The sequence below is a fragment of the Culicoides brevitarsis genome, chromosome 3 (genome assembly GCF_036172545.1).
Source record: "Culicoides brevitarsis isolate CSIRO-B50_1 chromosome 3, AGI_CSIRO_Cbre_v1, whole genome shotgun sequence".
Taxonomy (NCBI): Eukaryota; Metazoa; Arthropoda; class Insecta; order Diptera; family Ceratopogonidae; genus Culicoides; species Culicoides brevitarsis.
In genome coordinates this window covers 29083532-29103647 of record NC_087087.1, presented here as the reverse complement: position 1 = coordinate 29103647, position 20116 = coordinate 29083532, and the positions used below count along the sequence as shown (strand labels likewise).

General features: G+C 23.2%; 1 protein-coding gene across 1 annotated transcript in view; it reads left to right on the top strand.

Moving 5' to 3' along the window:
• LOC134834244 (irregular chiasm C-roughest protein) overlaps positions 1-20116 on the top strand; it is a 170726-nt gene that overhangs the window by 96680 nt on the left and 53930 nt on the right. The window contains exon 3 of the mRNA XM_063848831.1: positions 1672-1713. The gene's annotated coding sequence lies outside the window, so the exon portion shown is untranslated. The remainder of the gene's footprint in view (positions 1-1671; positions 1714-20116) is intronic.

Here is a 20116-nt window from a genome sequence, read left to right as displayed (position 1 = left end):
CGTTCGAGTGTCAAACAAAAAAAATCTGATGAATTTTTTTTTTGTTGATACTTTTTGCCGCTCGACACTTGATTGGCATTTTTTACGCGAGGCATTATTAATTTTGGGTGACTTTTAGTGAGTTTTCGATTTAATTTGATTTTTGCTCCGATAATATTTTTTTTTCTGGATTTAAAAGGTCAAGTTTGCGAAAATTCCCTCAATCAAAAGAAAAAATCCTTTCAATGAGGGAAAAAATACTTTCAATTATTTTAATCCTATTAACATTACCTTTTAATCCCACTGTTTGCCGATAAGCCACACAACCAAAAGGAATAAGATTCCATTTCAATTCACTGCAATACTGGCTTCCTTTTTCGACGTGGCATGACTGGAAAAAATGTAGAAATTTCTCGTTAGAAAAAAGATTTGATCGCATTTTAAATTTTTTTTGACCCAATGCACATTTTTGAAGTAAATTAATTATTTTTGTATTTCGAATATTTTAATTTTATTTAAAAATTTGACCCCAGTGCACATTTCAAAATGTCTATCTATTGCCAATTTCAATTTTTTGACCCAGAACATATTTTAAATTTAACCCCAGTGCACATTTCAAAATGTCTGGTTATTGCCAATTTAAATTTTTTGACCCAGAACATAATTAAAGTTTAACCCCAGTGCACATTTCAAAATGTCTACCTATTGCCAATTTCAATTTTTTGACCCAGAACATATTTTAAATTTAACCCCAGTGCACACTTCAAAATGTCTACCTTATGCCAATTTAAATTTTTTGACCCAGAACATATTTAAAATATTTGCCCAATTCACATTTGAGAGTTCTTTCAGTGCACATTTTAAAATTTTCCTCCTGTAAGCATTTGAAATTTTCATCCCAGTTCACATTTCAAATTTTTTTCCAACGTCAGACGTCAATTTCGGTTTTTTTTTTTCTTCTTCATGAAAATGTGTTAAAAAGAAAAATCTCACATACGGCAAATGCAATCGAGTAAAAAGGCAGTTTAATCGCCTCTCATATACAATATTACCAGCAGCTCTCTGCCATGTTTTGTAATACAATATTGTCTAAATCCATTTACCGAAAACAAGATTTTCATTTCAATTTTCTTCCTTTTTCTGCCGTTTTTGCTCTCTCTCTTTCTCGCTCGCTGTGGACGAAAATTGTATCGAATTTAGTTGAATTTTGTAAATGAAAAAGACAAAAAAAAATGCTGAAATAAAAATACATAACTTTCAGTTTTGTACGTATTTAGATGATATCTCGACTGCCGCCGTTATTCCGTATATAACTTTCAGAGTTACACAGAGATTCACTCTTTTTCGGCCTGGGAATTACATGAACGGATACATTTCCTGATGGGAGTTTTAGGAAATCTCTCTCGTTCGGTATGGAGAATTTATTCCGATAAATTCAGTGAACGAGAGATATATAAAATATACCGTTGAAAATGGAAAGGAATAGATTAGGAAACCATTTAAAATAATACATTGAGACGTAAAATGTGCACATTAAATTGTAACTTATCTAGTCGATACATGAGCATTTTTTTTAGGAATTTTAGTTTATTCATCTACGAAAAGGAGAAACTTTTTGGTTTGCTTCAATTTAATTTAATTTTTTAATTTTAAGTCAAATATTATAATATTTTTTTTTCTTTTTATTTACAGAATATCAATTAAATAATTGGTGCTTCAGGAAAACTGTTAACGGTAAGTAATTAATTTATATATTTGTCAAGAAAAAAAATATTTTTTTTTAAGGATTTTTATTTTGGTGAGCCTTAAATAACAATACTTGACCTAAAATTTTAATTTATTTTTTTTATTTATTATTTTTTTTTTTTTTTTAATGTGAAGTATGAACTCTGAAGTGTGCATTTAAAAAAATAAAATTTAAATTTCGAAAAATTTGTTTAAAATTTCTACAAAAAAAAAAATTAAATTTTATTTTAATTTAATTTTAAATTAATTAATCAAATAAAATTACAAATATAATTTTTATTTAATTTAATTTTTATTTAATTTAATTTTATTTTATTTTTTTTAAAGAAATATTTTATTTTATCTTTTGTAAAAAAATAATTAAAAATATTAAATTAATAAAATTTAAATTAATTTAATTTTTTTTATTTAATTTTTTTAATTTTTTTCATAATTTAAATTATAATAAAATTTATAAGAAAATTTAAAAAAATTTTTAAGAAGATTAAATTAATTAAATTTAAATTTAATTTCTAATTTAATTTAATTTTTTAAATTTTTTTCCATAATTAAAATAAATTTTAATAAAATTTAAATATTTTATTTTTTGTAAGAAAATCTGTTAAAAAAATTATTAAGAAGATTAAGAAATTAATTAAATTTAATTTGATTGCAAATTTAGTAATTTAAATATTTTTTAATTCAATATATTTTTATTAGAATTAAAATAAAAATAAAATTTTAATAATTTATTTTATTTAAATAAAAAATCAGTAAAAAATTAATTAAAAAAGATTAAAAAATAAAATTCACTTTTTAATAAAAATTTCGTGTAATAAAATCCGTTAAATGCTTATCTCTTCAAAAAAAAAATTACCAAGTTACGCAAATCTCGACACAAAAGCGCGCAGCATCATCATCAGCGAACAACATAACTGAACAACGGCGTAAAATATTTTAATGTTTGCCATAAATTTTTCACTATCCAAAAAAAAAAATTCAATACACACAAATTTTCATCGTCATCGTCCACTGCGTCGTATATTGAAGCATGGGCGCCGCGCGTTCGCGAACAACACCCATGATTTATTGAAATTGTATTTATTGTAAAATATTGTCATTATATTGCTCCGACGAGTGCGTCAAGAGGTTATTTCAACAAAAAAAAAGTATAAATTTTATCTAAAAAGAGCTGCCCGCCCCTGTTTATGCGGAAAAAAAATTGTATCGAAATATTTCCATCGGAGATTTATATAAAATTTAACACATTAATTCTGTTCCATCGTTTTATGTCAACATCATCAATATATTATTGTGTTCATAAACATTTTTTATCATTTTTTTTTATAAATATGACCCATCATCGAATGCAGCACTTTTTATAAAATAAAATAAAATATAATGAAACGTAAAGTCTTGTTTCGTTATTATTAATAAATTTTTCATTGGCGCTGCCGAGAACAATGATGATAGTGAAAAATTACACAGTTCACCCATAAATAGTTTATCATCAAATTTTTATCACATTTGCAGTTTTTTTCGCGCGTAAATTTTTTAAAAAATATTGATTCACGTACAAAAAATAATATCATAATAAAGTAGTATATCAAAAAAAAAGCAAAATAAAATTTATTGTGAAAAAAAATTGTTTTTTAGAATTTTTCACCCCGTATGGTGAACGAGCAATCGACCAACCGCAAATTGTGTTTATTTAACATTTTTTCACTGCGCTATAAATACTCCCGTGAATGACAATCTTTTTGTTTTATGAGGTTAATTTATCAGTGTTACCGTTAAATTTATGATTTTCGGTCAATTTTTTAACAACTTTCTCTCGCAAAAATCCTGGCAACGAAAAAATTTAATTCAAAGTGTCAACGAATTTCAATCCTACATAAATTTACGTTCAAATCCTTTGAGATTTGGGTGTTCGATATTTTTTTTCTCTAACAAAATATTTTCTGTCAAAGCGACATTTTTGATTTTTCACACAATAAATAATTTTATTTTGCTCTGCGCGCAAACACATGACATGACAACTTTTCTTGATGTGTGTGTGTTATCATTGGAAAAATCATCAGAAATGTAAAAATGACGATAATAATAAAAATATAAAAAGGGGAACTACTGCTAGAGAATCATTGAAAGCCAAAAAAAATGGAAAATAAAATTTTTCCTATAAAAATCAAATTATCATTTCCTGTCTCTCCCTCTCTCTTTTTCTCTCTCCCATGAGTCGAGAAAGTAGAGTTAAAGTACACTTTCTGGCAGTTTGTCAAGAAAAAAAAAAATCCTTTATGGAAATCATTCTTTGTCAAGGAAAGACGCAGAAATGATACGGCAAATATATGGCAGGAAGCAATGAATCTCGAATGTAGTCGACGACGTCCTTCGTTAGCTTGCCAAAAAAAAAATGACAATGCTTGAGGTTGAACGTAAAAATCATAAAAATTTTGAGGAAAAAATGCAGTCATGAAAATTTAACGAGACATAGACATTAACTCCATGCAAGTTTATTTTTTTTTTATTTTTTTTTTTTAAAGAGACTTTTAAATATAGTTCATTTTTAAATAAATAGGAAGATGTGAATAATGATGGAAAAATGGTAAATTTTGTTAAAAAAAATATTAAAAATTTATTTTAAAGTGAAAATACAAGGATTTAAAATTTTAAATATAATTTTTTTTTTTTTTGGATAAATAAAATTTAATTTTTAATTTAATATTAATTAAATTTTCAAATTATTAAATGTTTTTATTTTTCAATGGATTTTTGAGCCAATTAATATTTAATTATAATAATTAAAATATTAATTTAAAAAAATCATTAAAAAATTAATTAATTAATTAATGTTAAATTTTATTTAAATTAATATTAATTTATTAAAATGAATTAAAAAATAAATTGTAATTATTTAATTAATTAAAAATTAATTTAAAAAATTAATTATTTTAAATAAATTCAAAATTATTTAAATTTTATTGAAATTATTCAATTAAATTTAAATTAAAATAATTTTGTTAATATTTAAATAAAATAGAAAATAGTAAAAAAATATTTTTTAAATTAAAATTATTTATTTAGTTAAATTTAATTTCACTTAAAAAAAAATTAAAAATTATTGAAAAAAATTAAAAATTATTTAAATTATATTGAAATTATTTAATTTAAATTTAAATAAAATAAAATTAATTAAAATTTTAAAAAAATAGTAAAAAAAATATTTTTTTTATTATTTATTTAGTTAAATTAAAATAATTTTGTTTATTTAACAAAAATTTAAAATTTAAAAAAAAAAATTTTTTTAATTTATTTAGTTAAATTTAATTTCACTTAATTTAACAAAATTTTAAATTATTAAAAAAAATTAAAAAATTATTTTATTAAAATTTTCTTAAAACTCAAGATATAATTTCAGTAATTTAAGAATTTTTTTTTTAAATTTAAATGAAAAAAAAAATTTTTTTCATCAAAAATTCCATAAAAACCCAATGAAAACTAAAATTTAATCGAAAACAAAAATTTACTGATGAAAATTGTCCAAATCCATTAATATCCCGCAAAAAGATAGTTTTCTAAGAAAAATTTAATCGAATTGAATTCGAATGAGGATGACTCATTGAATTTTCCCCTCACAAATTTCTGTTATGTTCCATCATGTCTCGCCATGTCACACACACACAAAAACACGCAGACAGATAAAAATGTAAAGCAATATACAATTTTAATATAAATAGTTGTGTGTCCCATGCGACTCAATATAACAATTTCAACGTTTTGGAAAAATTTATCGCAACCGAATTTTTAATCGAATAAAAGAAAAAGATAAAATTTTTTTTTGGGGAACGAAAAGTAAAGCAATTTCCGATACAATCGAAATTTTGTCGGTGAATTCATCATTTTATCAAGGAAATTTTCGATTTTTTTTTATTTTAATTTTTTTTTTCGTCTTCCTTAAAAAAATTTTTTAATATTTTTTTTTGCTTCTACGAATTATTGATCTTTGAGAAATTTTACATAAAAAAATTTAATGATTTAAATTTTGTCTGCGCGTGAAAAATCTGTCCTTGAGGCACACTTGACACACAACTTTCGAGACAATTTCTCCGATAAACAAATTAATTTTTGCTAACGAACGAACGATGTCTCGCCGTCGGTCTCTTCCTTTCTCTGGTTGTCTGTCTCTCTGTCTGAAATCTATTTTTACTTTCATTTTCCCGTTTATTTTTTCATATTTATCGTCAACGCTTATTTTTTTTTTTTTTTTGTACAACAACAAATGGATTGTGTTGCATGCACATGGACGCAATATTTTTCGAACAGCCACAAAAAAAGTTATTTATCTTCCATTTTCCTGCCTTATTTTCCTCTCTCGTTTCACGTACGTAACTTTAGTATGTGACACATGAACCAAGAGATTGCTCTTCTTCATTGTTATATTATACATATTTTTTTTTGTTTTTTTTCCATGCAGACAGATTATTTTTGTCTCGTGACTTCGTGAGTACACACATGGAATGTCTTTTGTGGATTACTCACATAACGGCATGAGGGGGGAAATGCAATGTCAATCGAAAAAATAAGTTATTTTATTTTTCGGAAGTGACTGGAATTTATTGTTGTCTCGTGTTACGAAATTACAGAATATTTAACGACATTTAATATTTTTTTTTTTATTTTAAAAATAAATATAAATTTAATTTTTTTTTAATAAAATTAAAATAAATATATTTTTTTATTTTAAATTAATAAAAAATTCAAATAATTTTTTTAGCTTCAAATATTTTTAAAAAAATAAATTTTTTTTATTAATTTTTTTTATTTACAAATATAATTGGAAAATTAATTTTTGTGAGAAAAAATTTTAAATTAAAATAATTAATAAAAAAAATAATTAAATATTTTTTTTATTTTTAAATATTTTTAAAAAATTAAATTTTTATTTAAAAAAAATTATTAATTTTTTTCATAATTAAAAAAATTTATAAATAATTTTTATTAAAGAAAATTAAAAAAATGCTTTTTTTAATTAAAAAATTAAAAACTGTTAAATTAATAAATTATTTATTAAATTTATCAATTTCACTTTTTTTAATTGAAAAATAAGACATTTTTTTATTTTTTTTTTTTAATAATTTTTAACTATTTTTTGATTTTTAAAAATTAATTTATTTTATTTTATAAAAAATTATTAAAACTAAAAATTTTAATTAAATTATTAATATTTTAATTAAATTATTGATTATATTTCCATTAATTTAATTATTAATTAATTTTTTTTTATTTTTTAAAAATATTTTTGAGACATTATTGAAAGGAAAAAATTGAAACAGTCTAAAATTACTTTTAAAAAATTCAATAAAATCACGACAGTTTTATAAAAAAAAAAAAAATAAAAGAAAATCCACTAAAAGTAAGAGGTAAACAATCTTTTATTAAAAATTTTTCTCGTTTCATTTAAATTTTTATATCTCTCTCAGGCAGGCAAGCAGGTGAGACGCGATCCGCTCATAAATATTTGTTTACATCGCGCTCGCAAAACAAAATTTTTCCTTTTACAATCATATTTTTATTATTTTAATAACGGTGCACGTCACGCCACGATCGATGGAAAATATGTTTATAGCGAGATAAGGACAACTACGAGAAAAAACGATGCGCTCCTGCGTCAATCCATCGTCAATCTATATCATTTTAATAATAATGAAATATATTAAAAAGGAAATGAGAAGATTTGAAAGAAGAAGAAGAAAAAAATAATAATAAAAAAGAAATTTAAAAAGGGAATTGCGAAAAAAAATTTCTCCCCGGTAACTTATTGATGGTGTTGCAAAGAAAATTCAATTTTTCAGATATTTTATTTGGATTTTTTGTTGTGTGTACCTCTCCTTTATATAATGCAGCAAGAAATAATAATAAAATAACATCGCCGTCGTACAAAATAAAAAATATGAAAAATTGAAATAAATTGCATCGACCCACACTCGAATGTTGCAACACGGCACATAACAATGCATTGACGCAAAAAAAAAAGAAAAATAAAATAAAAAGGGAAAATGTCGCAGTCACACATTTTTTCATCATCATTATTATTAGTTCCAAATAGAAAAACCTGATTGAATAAGCATAAAAATGCAATAATGGAAAAATAACGGAAAATACGTTCAATTTATGTAACCAGTTCAGGTGATGAACGAATAAATCAATTTAATCATTTTATTAATCTTTATCGCGATTTTTCTAGTTTGCGACCAATTTCCGATCTACATTTTGTTAATATTAAATAGAACGACAAAAAATTCAAGAAATGCTCTGTTGATGTGATTTAATAGATTTTTGTATGTAACTTAATGAGAAAAAAAATTATCTCATTTAAATAAGTAGCTTGACCAAGTTTTTGTAGCAAACATAAAAATTTTCATTAAATGATACTTTAGTCTGTAGAAAAAAAAAATTCAATGAGATTTTTTTTATTTTTAATTAGAAAAATGCAAACTGTGCATTATTTAATTTTCTCTTTTTACTTGAATTTTTTTTATTAAATTATTTTTTATTTTAGAATAATTTTAAAAAGAAGTTTAAAAAATATTCTAAAATTAAATTAATTAAATATTATTTTAAATTATTCAAATTTAAAGTAAAAATTATGAGAAAAATTAATTTTTGGTTGAAATTTAATTAACATTTATTTTTAATTTTTTTTTTATTTTTATTTAAAACATTTAATTTAAATTTAAAAAAAAAATAAAAAATTAAATTAAATTAATTAAAAAAAATTATCATTTTTCATTCATAAGTGTAAAAATAATTCGATTAATTTATTTTTTTCTGCAATATCTTGAAGAATCATTGAAAAAGTGAGAAAAATTTGTAAAAACTGTCAAATAATCAGCCCAGTAAACATTTTTAAATATTTTTGGTTTTTAAATTTTTAATTTTAAACTATTTCAAAAGCATTTCCAACTTTAGAAATGCAAAATTAATATCAAAAATATTTCTCAGAATGTGCATTGGGCAAAAATTGTAATTTAAAATTATTTGGAAATTTTAGATTGTGCACTGGTTCTAAATTTAATTTTTAATGACTTTTTGAAAAATATTAAATATTATACAAAAATAATAAAAAAATGTCATTCAAAGTTAAATTATAGACCCAGTGCACAATTTAAAATTCTGAATAAATCCAAATTTTAATTTTTGCCCAGTGCACATTCTGAAAAATATTTTTGATACTAATTTTGCAGTTCAAAAGTATAAAATGTATTTGAAATAGTTCAAAATTAAAAAATTTAAAACATGAAAAATGAAAAATGTATACTGGGCTGGTTTTGACAGTGAATTATTTAAAAAATTAACTAATTAATTAAATTAATTAATAAATTATTAAATTAATTTATTTAAATTAAAAATAAATTAAAAATATTTATAACTTTTTGCATTAAAATCTTCTAAAAAACCTCAAAATATTTTTCAGAATGTGCACTGGGCAAAAATTAAAATTTGGATATATTCGGAAATTTTAGATTGTGCACTGGGTCTATGTAATTTAATTTTCAATGAATTTTTTATTATTTTTATTTTAATATTTTTCAAACACATAAAAATTTAAGCAAAATGAGAATTTAAAGTAAATCGTCTTTTAAACAACTTTTCGTATTTAAAATGCATTTTTGCTTTTGATGTCCCGCTAGACAAGGCGCCACAACGTTGTCGTCTTCACGATTAGTCACACACACACAAACGTTGAATCACCTAAAAATTCGTAATAGACAGGTAATACGATAAAATATCGCTAAATTATTCATTGTGTGACACCAAATTTGTACCTTCGATTCGAATCGATTGGATTGTAAATGACGCAAAAAATATTTTTAACGCTATAAATTTAATGGACTATAAAACATTCGAGCAATCCTTGTTCGGACGCCCACACAAACGCATGTTCAATCACGCAGAAACATTTTTTCTGTTGTTTTTTTCGGTTGTACAAAGCCTTGGGTGGTCTTTTGCATACTTTTAAGATTAAGTGCAACATTTGCATAAATTAGTGAAACGCAGAATTTTGTGTTTTTGACGAACTGACGACACAAGCTCATCCCTTCTACTCGATTAAATTGATGTGATTTGACAATTTTATTTATTTTTTTATTTCTCGACGACACACGCATCACGAGCGTTGACGAAAAAATTATGGGGTGCCTTTTCCTTTTCTTCAACGGCGCGCGCGACATGAATGGAGTTATAATAATAACAATAATGGGAGGAAGTAAAACGATTACATTATTATTATATTCTTCAAACCTTTCAATTTTGATTATTGTTCCTTTCCATTATTTATTTTGAGCGTTGTTACGAAGAAAGAAACGAGCTAACAGGAATTTTAGACGAAGACAACGATGTTAATCTTATTGTCATACACGTGAAAAAGCGGATTATTTTCGTGGTTTCCCGCATGATGTGTGATTAATGCGCTTTAAAGCTCACGATTTATTTCCTCGATTTCGTCGCGTTAAAGCTGCGACACAGAAAATGAACAAATTTCTCATTAAACTCCGAAAAAAATAAAAATGTTTTCTGCCAAAAGAGCAATGTAAACAGGCAAAGTCTTTCGGGTAAACAATTTTTGTTCGTTCGTTTTTTTTTTTTTTTTTTGAAAAAATGGGAAAACGACTGAGAAAAGACAAATCAAAGTTGATATTAATTTTTTTCCTCATTATTTGCTGCTACGGTAAACAACGAGCGGAGCAACCGCAATTTTGTGCTTATGGTTTGTCTGTGTGGAAAATGATGACGACAACAACAACATCGCAATAAGGTCCTTTTCTTCCACTCTCTTAGGCTTCTTTGTGCACGGGAATTTTATATCAAAAAAGATGATTAATGAATTTATAAATATTGTGACTTTGTCATAAATTAACTTTTCGTGAATCTTTTGTAGCGAGACGCAGTGCTTACTTTGGTTTATAAGGAATAAGGAAAAAAAAATTTTCGTGAATTTAATTATTTGAGCACATTTTGATTAATTTTGAGGTGAAAAAAAAGTTTTTTTTACAGATGTCATTCTTTTTTATTTTAAAAATATAAAAAAATAAATTAAATTAAAATAAAATAAAAAATTTAAAAATGAACAAAAAAAATATTAAAATTCAAGATAATTTTTTAAATAAAAAATTTCAAGAGTTTTGACAACTGTCATTTTTAAAATGTCAAAAATTTAAATTTAATTTTCTTTAAAATATATATATTTTTTAAAAAATATTTTAAATAATTTTTGGCTTAATTTAATAATTTTTATTTTTTTTAAAGAAATAAAAAAATAAAATAAAATATTTTGTTAAAAAAATATTTTTAAAAAATTAAGATTTTATTAAAAAATTGACATCTGTTACTTTATTTAATTTCAAAAAAAATTATTTTAAATTTTTATTGATTTTTTTTTTTATTTATTTAGGTATTAAAAAAAATTTTAAATAAAATATTTTTTTTATAAATAAAATTAAATTTATATTTTTAATCCGATTTAAATCTGACAATTTTTTAATTAATTTATTTATCAATTTTAATTATTTTTTTAAATATTTTTCAAATATTTTTTTTAAATATTTTTTTAAATATTTTTTTTTTTAATATTTTTTTATTTAAATATTTTTCTTAAATATTTTTTTAAATATTTTTTTTTTAATATTTTTTTATTTAAATATTTTTCTTAAATATTTTTTTAAATAATTTTTTAAAATATTTTTTGAATTTAACAGACAGACACATTATCGTTAAAAAAAATTCAAAAAAATGCGTAAAAAAGAAAATTATTTTCCTTCATGACATTATTAGGGACTCCGTATCTTACGCACTCACCCATGAACAACATGATACTACAGCTTTGGACTCATCGTCGTAACAACATCGCAAATTATTAACGACTTTTATTTTTTTGGGTCTTCTCGGACTTTCTTTCTGCGACAAGCAACTTTTGTGTGTGTGTTCATTATATAATTTCATTTAATTTTTTGGGATCGTTACATTAAATTAATGATCATGATGACAAAATCTCCTTGTCCCGTGTTGTATATAATATGCAAAAATGTCATGCTTGTGACAAACACATCATCGTAAGTTTTTCTTTCAAGTGGTTTATTGATTAAAAGCTGCGATGACGACACAGAAGAAGAGAGGACGAAAAAAAAAACTTGAAAACTCCCCCTTGTCAGTAAATCATCACGGCACAAGTGTGTATGAATGCGTACTTGTATGCACAAAAGAGCGGACATAATCAATTAATTTCAAGACCAATTCAGATTTTATTTTTCCTCTCGTATTTTTTTTTTTTTTTTTGCACGTATGGAGCACACACTTCGTTTGGAGGGAAATGAATGAAAATGAAAAGTAATTTGATGTAAATTATATAGGAGCTCCCTTTGAATTGCTTTCATTATTGTATTTTTTTATGCGAATATTTTTTTTTTGCGCAATTACTATTTTTTTTTGCTTTTATTGTGAAAAATTTTGAATAATTGGAGACAAGTGACGTCGCCCCTACCCTCTTTTAATCACATAATTTATTTTTTTATCCGCATTTCGAGGAAAAACCAGATTTATATAGAAAATGACGTCTAACACAGAAAAAAAATCAAAATGTGCATTGGGACGAAAATTCTGAATGTGCATTGAAGTGAATCTAAAATGTGTTCTGGGTTGATACTTCTCAAGATATACTAAAATGATAAGCAAAATGTGCATTGGGTTTATTTTTTTTTTTTTTTGAATGAAAAATAAGTAAATAATAAAAATGTGTACTGGGCTTAAAATTAAAAAAAATAGAAAATCTATCAAAAAAAAAATTACAGCAAAAATTTGCATTGGGTTAATTTTTTTTTTTTTTTTTGAATGAAAAAAATTAAATAATAAAAATGTGTACTGGGCTGAAAATTAAAAAAAAAAATAGAAAATCTATCAAAAAACATAAATTTAAGCAAAAATGTGCATTGGGATCAAATAAATTTTAATAAAAATTTAAAATACGATACCAATTTCGATTCTTCATCTAACGACAACTTTCTCTATTTTTTTTTTCTTCGTTAATTTAATGATGATAGCTCCATAACAAAATGTAATAAAATATAATAAAACGTAAAGAATTGTCAAAAAAAAATGTTGAAAACTCAAAATTCGTTTAAAAAAATTATTATTATCCCTCCCCATTTTTCACTATCTTGCCAGAGTAATAATAAAATTGTAAGAGAGATAAAAAAAGCAGTCAATGTTTGCTCAGAACACACATTTTTTTCGTTGATATCAGCAAAATTCTGCAGTTATTTCATTTTTTTTTGTTGCTGCGACTTCTCAAGCATACTGACAGTAATTGTCGTCAGCGAATGTCTCTGTCTGTATTTGCATTTCAGATATCATCATCTTGTTGACTTGTGACAGAGCAACGCTGCTAATTGTGAATTTTTCAATGCATGAAAAACTTTTCTTGAATTTGTGGAAATTAAGAGGGTGTCATTATTACTACGAAAAAAAATTTTTTTTCTGCTCCAACAATTTTTTTTCTGTGCAACGCACGTCAATTTACTACCCTTGACAAGTTTTTCCTTTCTAACGAAAAATAACAAAAACAACAAACAAACCATACTTACCATATTTGATGTTACACACATGCATAAACGCAAAGCGAGAGAAGTACTTTTTCCGTCTCGTGTGTCTTTCTCGAAAAAATATCTACATAATGCATCTCCTAACACACAAAACGAAGAACGGGACAACAAAAATGTAAGGCACACACACACAATATTTGCTGGGTATTTACATACTTTTTATACTTTATTTACGAGGGTGAAGAAAAAATTTATGTGTATTCGCTTTTTTTCCGTAATTTTTATGTGAATGTTGTTGTTGTTGTTGTTGTGTAAGTAAAAATACACATTTTTGCTGCTGTTTTGTTTATTTGTTTTTTTTTCTTCCTTGTTGAAGGTCTAATTTTACTTCTCGCCGTAACACAAAACGAGTAGAAAGAGAGAAAAAAAGGAAAACGAAATGAAAGAGGATAAAAAATCATAATAATAAACAAGGAAACACATCCATCCATCCATTTTCATCTTTTTTCTCTGTACTTACTTACATGCCGCAACGAGAGAAAAAGAAAAACGAGAAAGAGAGCTTACAAAATTTATTTCCTTTTTAGCGTAACCGAAGCAAAAATGAATGATTCAATTTCAATTAAATGCGACGCAATACAAATTTATCGATCGTTCGTCAGAAATTATTAAATTGTGATATTTGAATAAATTGCAGTGACTTAATTAGGGGAAATATAAAAAAAATATTGAAATTTGAGAAAAAATTTTAATTAATTATTTTTTTTTATATTTTTTATTAGAACTGGATTTTTAATTTATTCGATTTATTTATTTTATTTAATTTTATTTTATTTTACTTTATTTATTTTATTTTATTTTCATAAATATTTATAATTTTTTTGGATTTTTTTTATATTTTTGATTTATTTTTTTTTTAATTATTAATTAAATTTAATTATTGTCAATTTAAATAAATATTTTTAAATATTAAAAATTTTAAAATTTAATTAAAAATTTAAAGATTTAATTTTTTTACAAATTTCTTTACAAATATACAATTTTTTTTAATTTATAATTTTTATTTATTTATTTTATTTTATTTTGTTTTATTTTATTTTTTTTTTTCTTTTGAAAATCAAAAAATAAAAGTTTTCCTTATTATTAAGTTTTATGGAAAAATAAAAAAAAATAATATATTTGTAAAAAATTTAATTTTTTTTTTATTTTTAAATCATCTAAAAATTTTATTATTTTTTTTTTTTCTTTCCAAAAATTATTTAAATTTTTGTGAATTTTTTCCTTTTAATATTTTGAAATTTTTTTCTGATTTCAAAAAAAAAATAATTTGCAATAAAAAAAATCATTAAAACTACTGGACCGAAAAATATTTCCAACACACCTCAATCATGCCATAAATCACTTATGAAAATTAATTGCCGACACCTTAACCACTTCATACTTATTTCTTTGGCAATTCATTACTTCTCGAGGTAGATTTACATCTGGCGGCGCAACAACAACGACGACGACAAAAAAAGCAGTTTTAACATGCGAGGCAAGACAAAAAGGGAAAAAAAAAACTCCCGTCGTGTGTGACATATTTATGTGTGTTTTCCTCGAAGTAACGTCCTCGAAAATGCAAGCGACACAAAAATCCAGTTTACTCCAGAAAATAATGTAATTTAAGTCACCTGCCACGACGACGACGAGAGACGACGGCAACAGCATGCAGTTTGAACAGATTTCAATTTAGTTTTTTTTCTTGTTTTTAGTCCTCGAGACACACTTGAGTAGCGATGGACAGGAGCGAGGAAGAAAAAATGTAATAAGACTAGAATAAATATGTGTGTCGTCATCATCGTCGGTCGTGTGGAGTGCCGTAATGCAATATATAACAATAAATAAAGGCGATAGGTGGTACAAAATTTTGTGAAATAAAAACAAAAAGGAACGAAAACAAACGAGAAAAAGGGAAGAAAAATCATAATAAAACGGAAAACATAAATTTATGAGAATTCTTTTCGTTTTTTCTTGGAGGATAACGACAAAAACATACGTGTTTCGGTATTTGTGGATTACAGAAATAAGAAGAAAATATGGTTCACATCAATAAATATTAAAAAAATACAATGAGATTTTTTTTTCTTTGAATTTTCTAATTTTTTTCTTAATATTAATTAATTAAAATTATTTTTTTATTTTCATTATTATTACATAAATAAATAAAATAAAATAAAATAAATAATTAAAATTTAATAAATTAATTATTTATTTATTTAAAAATAATTATTTTTTTTAAATTATTTCATTTAAATTTAAAAAAAATTAATAATAATTAAATAAAATATTTTTTATTTCTATTATTAAAAAAAATAACTAAAAAAATTTAAAATAAATGATTTAAATTAAAAGAATTAATTAAATTAATTATTATTATTTTTTTTTAATTATTTTATTTTAATTTTTAAAATTATTTTAAGATAATTATTTTTTTAAATTCATAATTTTTATTTAAATTATAAAAAATTAAATATAAAAATAACATTTTTTTTTTAATTTAAATTTTTTTTTTAATTTTTTAATATTTAATATTTAAAAAAAATATAAAAAAATAAAAATTACGAAAAATATTGAAAAAAAAAATTTTTTAAATAAAAATAAATTCAAAGGAGACATTTTTCTTCGTTGTCTTCACCTAATTCAATATTTTTCTCGTTGTCTACAAGAAACCTTAGAAAGATTTTTCCGATATCCCATTCGTTTGTTTGTGCGTGACATTGTTATTAAATTAAAAATAGATTAGATTTTTTTATCATTGTTCATGAAGAAAAATTGTACATATTTACACCTTTTCAACCTTAATACGGTTTTTTTAAAAAAAAATAAATAGTTGAACGGGAAAATGATTTATTTATAATTTTTTTTATTTATTTCTGCTTCCCTATTCACGTGAATGCAAATATCTACCGGGTAATATAGAGAATAGACGGAAAATGCAATTTACTCCTTTCTGCCCAGGAATATTTTGAATTGTGTGCACATGGTTGAATTCAAAGCAAAAATATTTTATTCAATTATTTTCTGTCAGAAACAGACTTTTAATATCCTTTTTTTATTTATTTATTTATTTTTTTTTTGCTTCTATTTTTAACCTTTAGAAACCAATTTTTAATCAAACTACATGCACACAAAAAAAAGGCAGCTCTCAAAGAATTAATTGGAAATTTCGAAGATTTGATTTGATTTTTGCAATAAACAACGTTGGTATGTTTCTAAATTTTTTCATAACTACATATTTTTGTTGAATTGCGTAACAAGTCAACAAACTATGCCCACTCCAATAATCTGAAAGGTCCTTTGAGACGAAATTCATTTTGTTTTCACAAAAAAAATATAAAAATTTTTTTAACAACAATAAAAGTACGTACAAACTAAACTAGACAAAAAATAAGATTTTTCGTGAAAAATATGATAAAAGTGCATTTGAGTTAAAATTTTAAAAGAACTTTTAAGTATTTTTATAAAAAATATTTTTTTAAATTAATTAATTTAATTTTTAAAAATTTTAATTATTTTTTTTTATTTTCTGAATAATAAATTAATTAAAATTATTTTTCATTTTGATTTATTTTAAATTTTTAAAAATTAATTAGAAAAATATTTAAAATTTAAATTTAATTTTTTTTTTTGTTTTTATTCAAATAGGTTTTATTAAATTGTTTTTTAAATATATTTTTTTTTTTTTTTTTGATTTAATTCATATTAAAAACGAAATTAAATTTGAATTTAATTAAATTTTAATTTAAATAAAAAATTATAAAAAAAAATATTTTAAAAAGATGCTTTTTTATTTGGGGCCCTAAAAAGTTGAAAATAAATGAAAGTTTTTCAAAATTTAAGCAAAAGAAAAAAACATTCGAGTCCAACAATTTTACTTCAATTACTTTTCACTTACATTTGAAGTTATTCTCATTTATTTTGGCCTCGCATGCTTTTTTCTTTTGCTTAAATTTTTAAAAACTTTCATTTATTTTCAACTTTTTAGGGCCCCAAATAAAAAAGCATCTTTTTAAAATATTTTTTTTTATAATTTTTTATTTTATACTTTTTAGTTTTTCGAACATTTTATGAAGTTTCTCGAACATTCTATGAAGTTTCTCGAAGTTTCTATGAAGTTTCTCGAACATTCTATGAAGTTTCTCGAAGCTTCTATGAAGTTTTGAGAACATTCTATGAAGTTTTGAGAACATTCTATGAAGTTTCTAGAACATTCTATGAAGTTTCTCGAAGCTTCTATGAAGTTTCTCGAACATTCTATGAAGTTTCTCGAACATTCTATGAAGTTTCGAGAGCATTCTATGAAGTTTCGAGAGCATTCTATGAAGTTTCTAGAACATTCTATGAAGTTTCGAGAGCATTCTATGAAGTTTCGAGAGCATTCTATGAAGTTTCTCGAACATTCTATGAAGTTTCGAGAGCATCCTATGAAGTTTCTAGAACATTCTATGAAGTTTCGAGAGCATTCTATGAAGTTTCGAGAGCATTCTATGAAGTTTCTCGAAGCTTCTATGAAGTTTCTCGAAGCTCCAATGCCCCAATGCACATTCTATGTCCTTGTCCCAATGCACATTCTAAAACCTCGCCCCGATACACATTCTAAGACCTTGCCCCAATACACAAATTTTGTCCCAATGCACAATCTAAAACTTTGTCCCAATGCACATTTGGAATTGCCAAAGGACCGCTACCTAAATGCACTGTAAAGTAAGGACGCCATCTTGTGGGAAGTAGGGAACTAAAAGCGTGACACGATGACAGAGTGACAAACAGACACCATTGGAATTTAAATAAAAAAGCATATAAAAAAAAAACATTCAAAAAATTCTCTTTGAATTAAAAATTTAAAAAAATCGCATTTTCATCTTTTTTTTCTAAAATGCTTTAAAAACTAACACTACAATCATAAAATTGGATCGTGAAACGAGCCTCACTCCTCTGATAACAACAAAAAACACTCACACAAACTTATATTGAATTTTTGTTTATCGAGTTTTTTGATGTATTATTCTCTACTGTCTCTAGTTCCAACGTTACTCATGTAAAAATTTTAGTTTTTGATTAGTTGGATTGTTTTTCATGCATCGTTTGATCATTCCAAGCGAGCGAAACAAAGCACTAAACTTGCGTTTTTTTTTTGCTTTTTTTACGACTGATAAACGTCACTTTTATTGATTGAAAAAAAAAATCGAAAGCAGGATTAATGATGAATTTTGAGTCAACTCTCTCGATCAACAACATTTTTGCAGACAAAAAAAATCATGAGAATGACTCGACGACTACCGATAGAAACACACCCCGAAAAAAAAAATGAAAAAAAAAGTCAAGAAAATATTTACATCGTAAAAAAACCCGTAAAAATAGTACATTTTTCACGGCATCACCGCAAATCAGCAGTACGGCAACTTGCGTGTTCGACTTTAATGATTCATCAAATCTAAGGGAAAAAAACTAAAAAAAAAAATGAACAAAAAAAGGGCAACCATATTTACTCGACTCATCAAATAATTTAATACATTTTTTTTTGTGTGGCACGAAAGACAATGAATGATGTGTAATGCACGGCAAAAGAGATTAAATTGGTACGTTGCTTTGTTAATGATATTACAATTTAAGCCGAATGTAATCTCATTACCTTTAATAACAATAAGAATAGAAGCTAAAAAAAAAGTGGTAAAGCCTTAATTTTAATATTTTTTTTAAAGGAACTTTTTTAATTTTAACAGCGAAAAACCTCCACACATGCAATAAAAAAATTAAAATGCATCCGAAAGTTATTAAAAGCAACGAACGTATAAAAAATGCAAAATTTCAACAATTAATTCTGTAAAAAAATTTACTTTTCTGTAGAAAAATGAAAAACGGAAGTAACAGCCGTTTTAAGCTCATTTTAGTATAAAATAAAACTTTTTGAAGGTTATTCAATTATTATTTCGCTTTAAGAATACTCGCAACATGTGTTTCGGGTTCATCATCAAAAACTTTGGAAAAAGTGATACAAGTTAAAGAAAAGAGACTTCATAATAATAAACCTAATATTAAGTTGATCAGAATTTATACTCAATAAACATTATTCAAATATGCGGAGGGAAATTCTTGAAAAAAAATAGGATTTAAATATTAAAAATTTTCGTGAAAAGAAAATAAGCTTCAGCGTATTTTAGATTTTTTTTCTGGCTTAAGAAATAAGATTTTTATTATATTTATTTTTAATTAAATAAAATTTTAAAAATATTGCTTAATTTAATTTAATTTTTTTAATTTTTCATTTTATTTAATTAAAAATAAATATAAAAATATTAATTAAAAGAAAATATTTTTTTTATTTTTTTTGAAAAGTTGACATTTTAAAATAAAATATTAAAATTAAAAAAAAAATAATATAGGTATTAAAATTTTAATTTTTTATTAAATTATTTAAATTTTGATTTTTTTCCATTAATTTATTTTTGTTTTATTTTTAATTATTTTTTTTTATCAAGCACAAGCGTATTTTTTATTCTCAGAAGTTTGAAAATCACGCAAAAAAAATTAATAAAATATTTTAAAATTTTATTTTTTTGAGAATTTCTGGAATTATATTGAAAAAGCAAATATTTTATAATAAATATTTAAATTAAAAAAATAAATTAAATTAAATAAATAAATTTATTAAATTATTTTTAATAAATTAATTAATTTAATTAAATAAATGGAAAAAATCAAAATTTAAATGATTTAATAAAAAATTAAAATTTTAATAAATTATTTGTTTTTAATTTTGATATTTTATTTTAAAA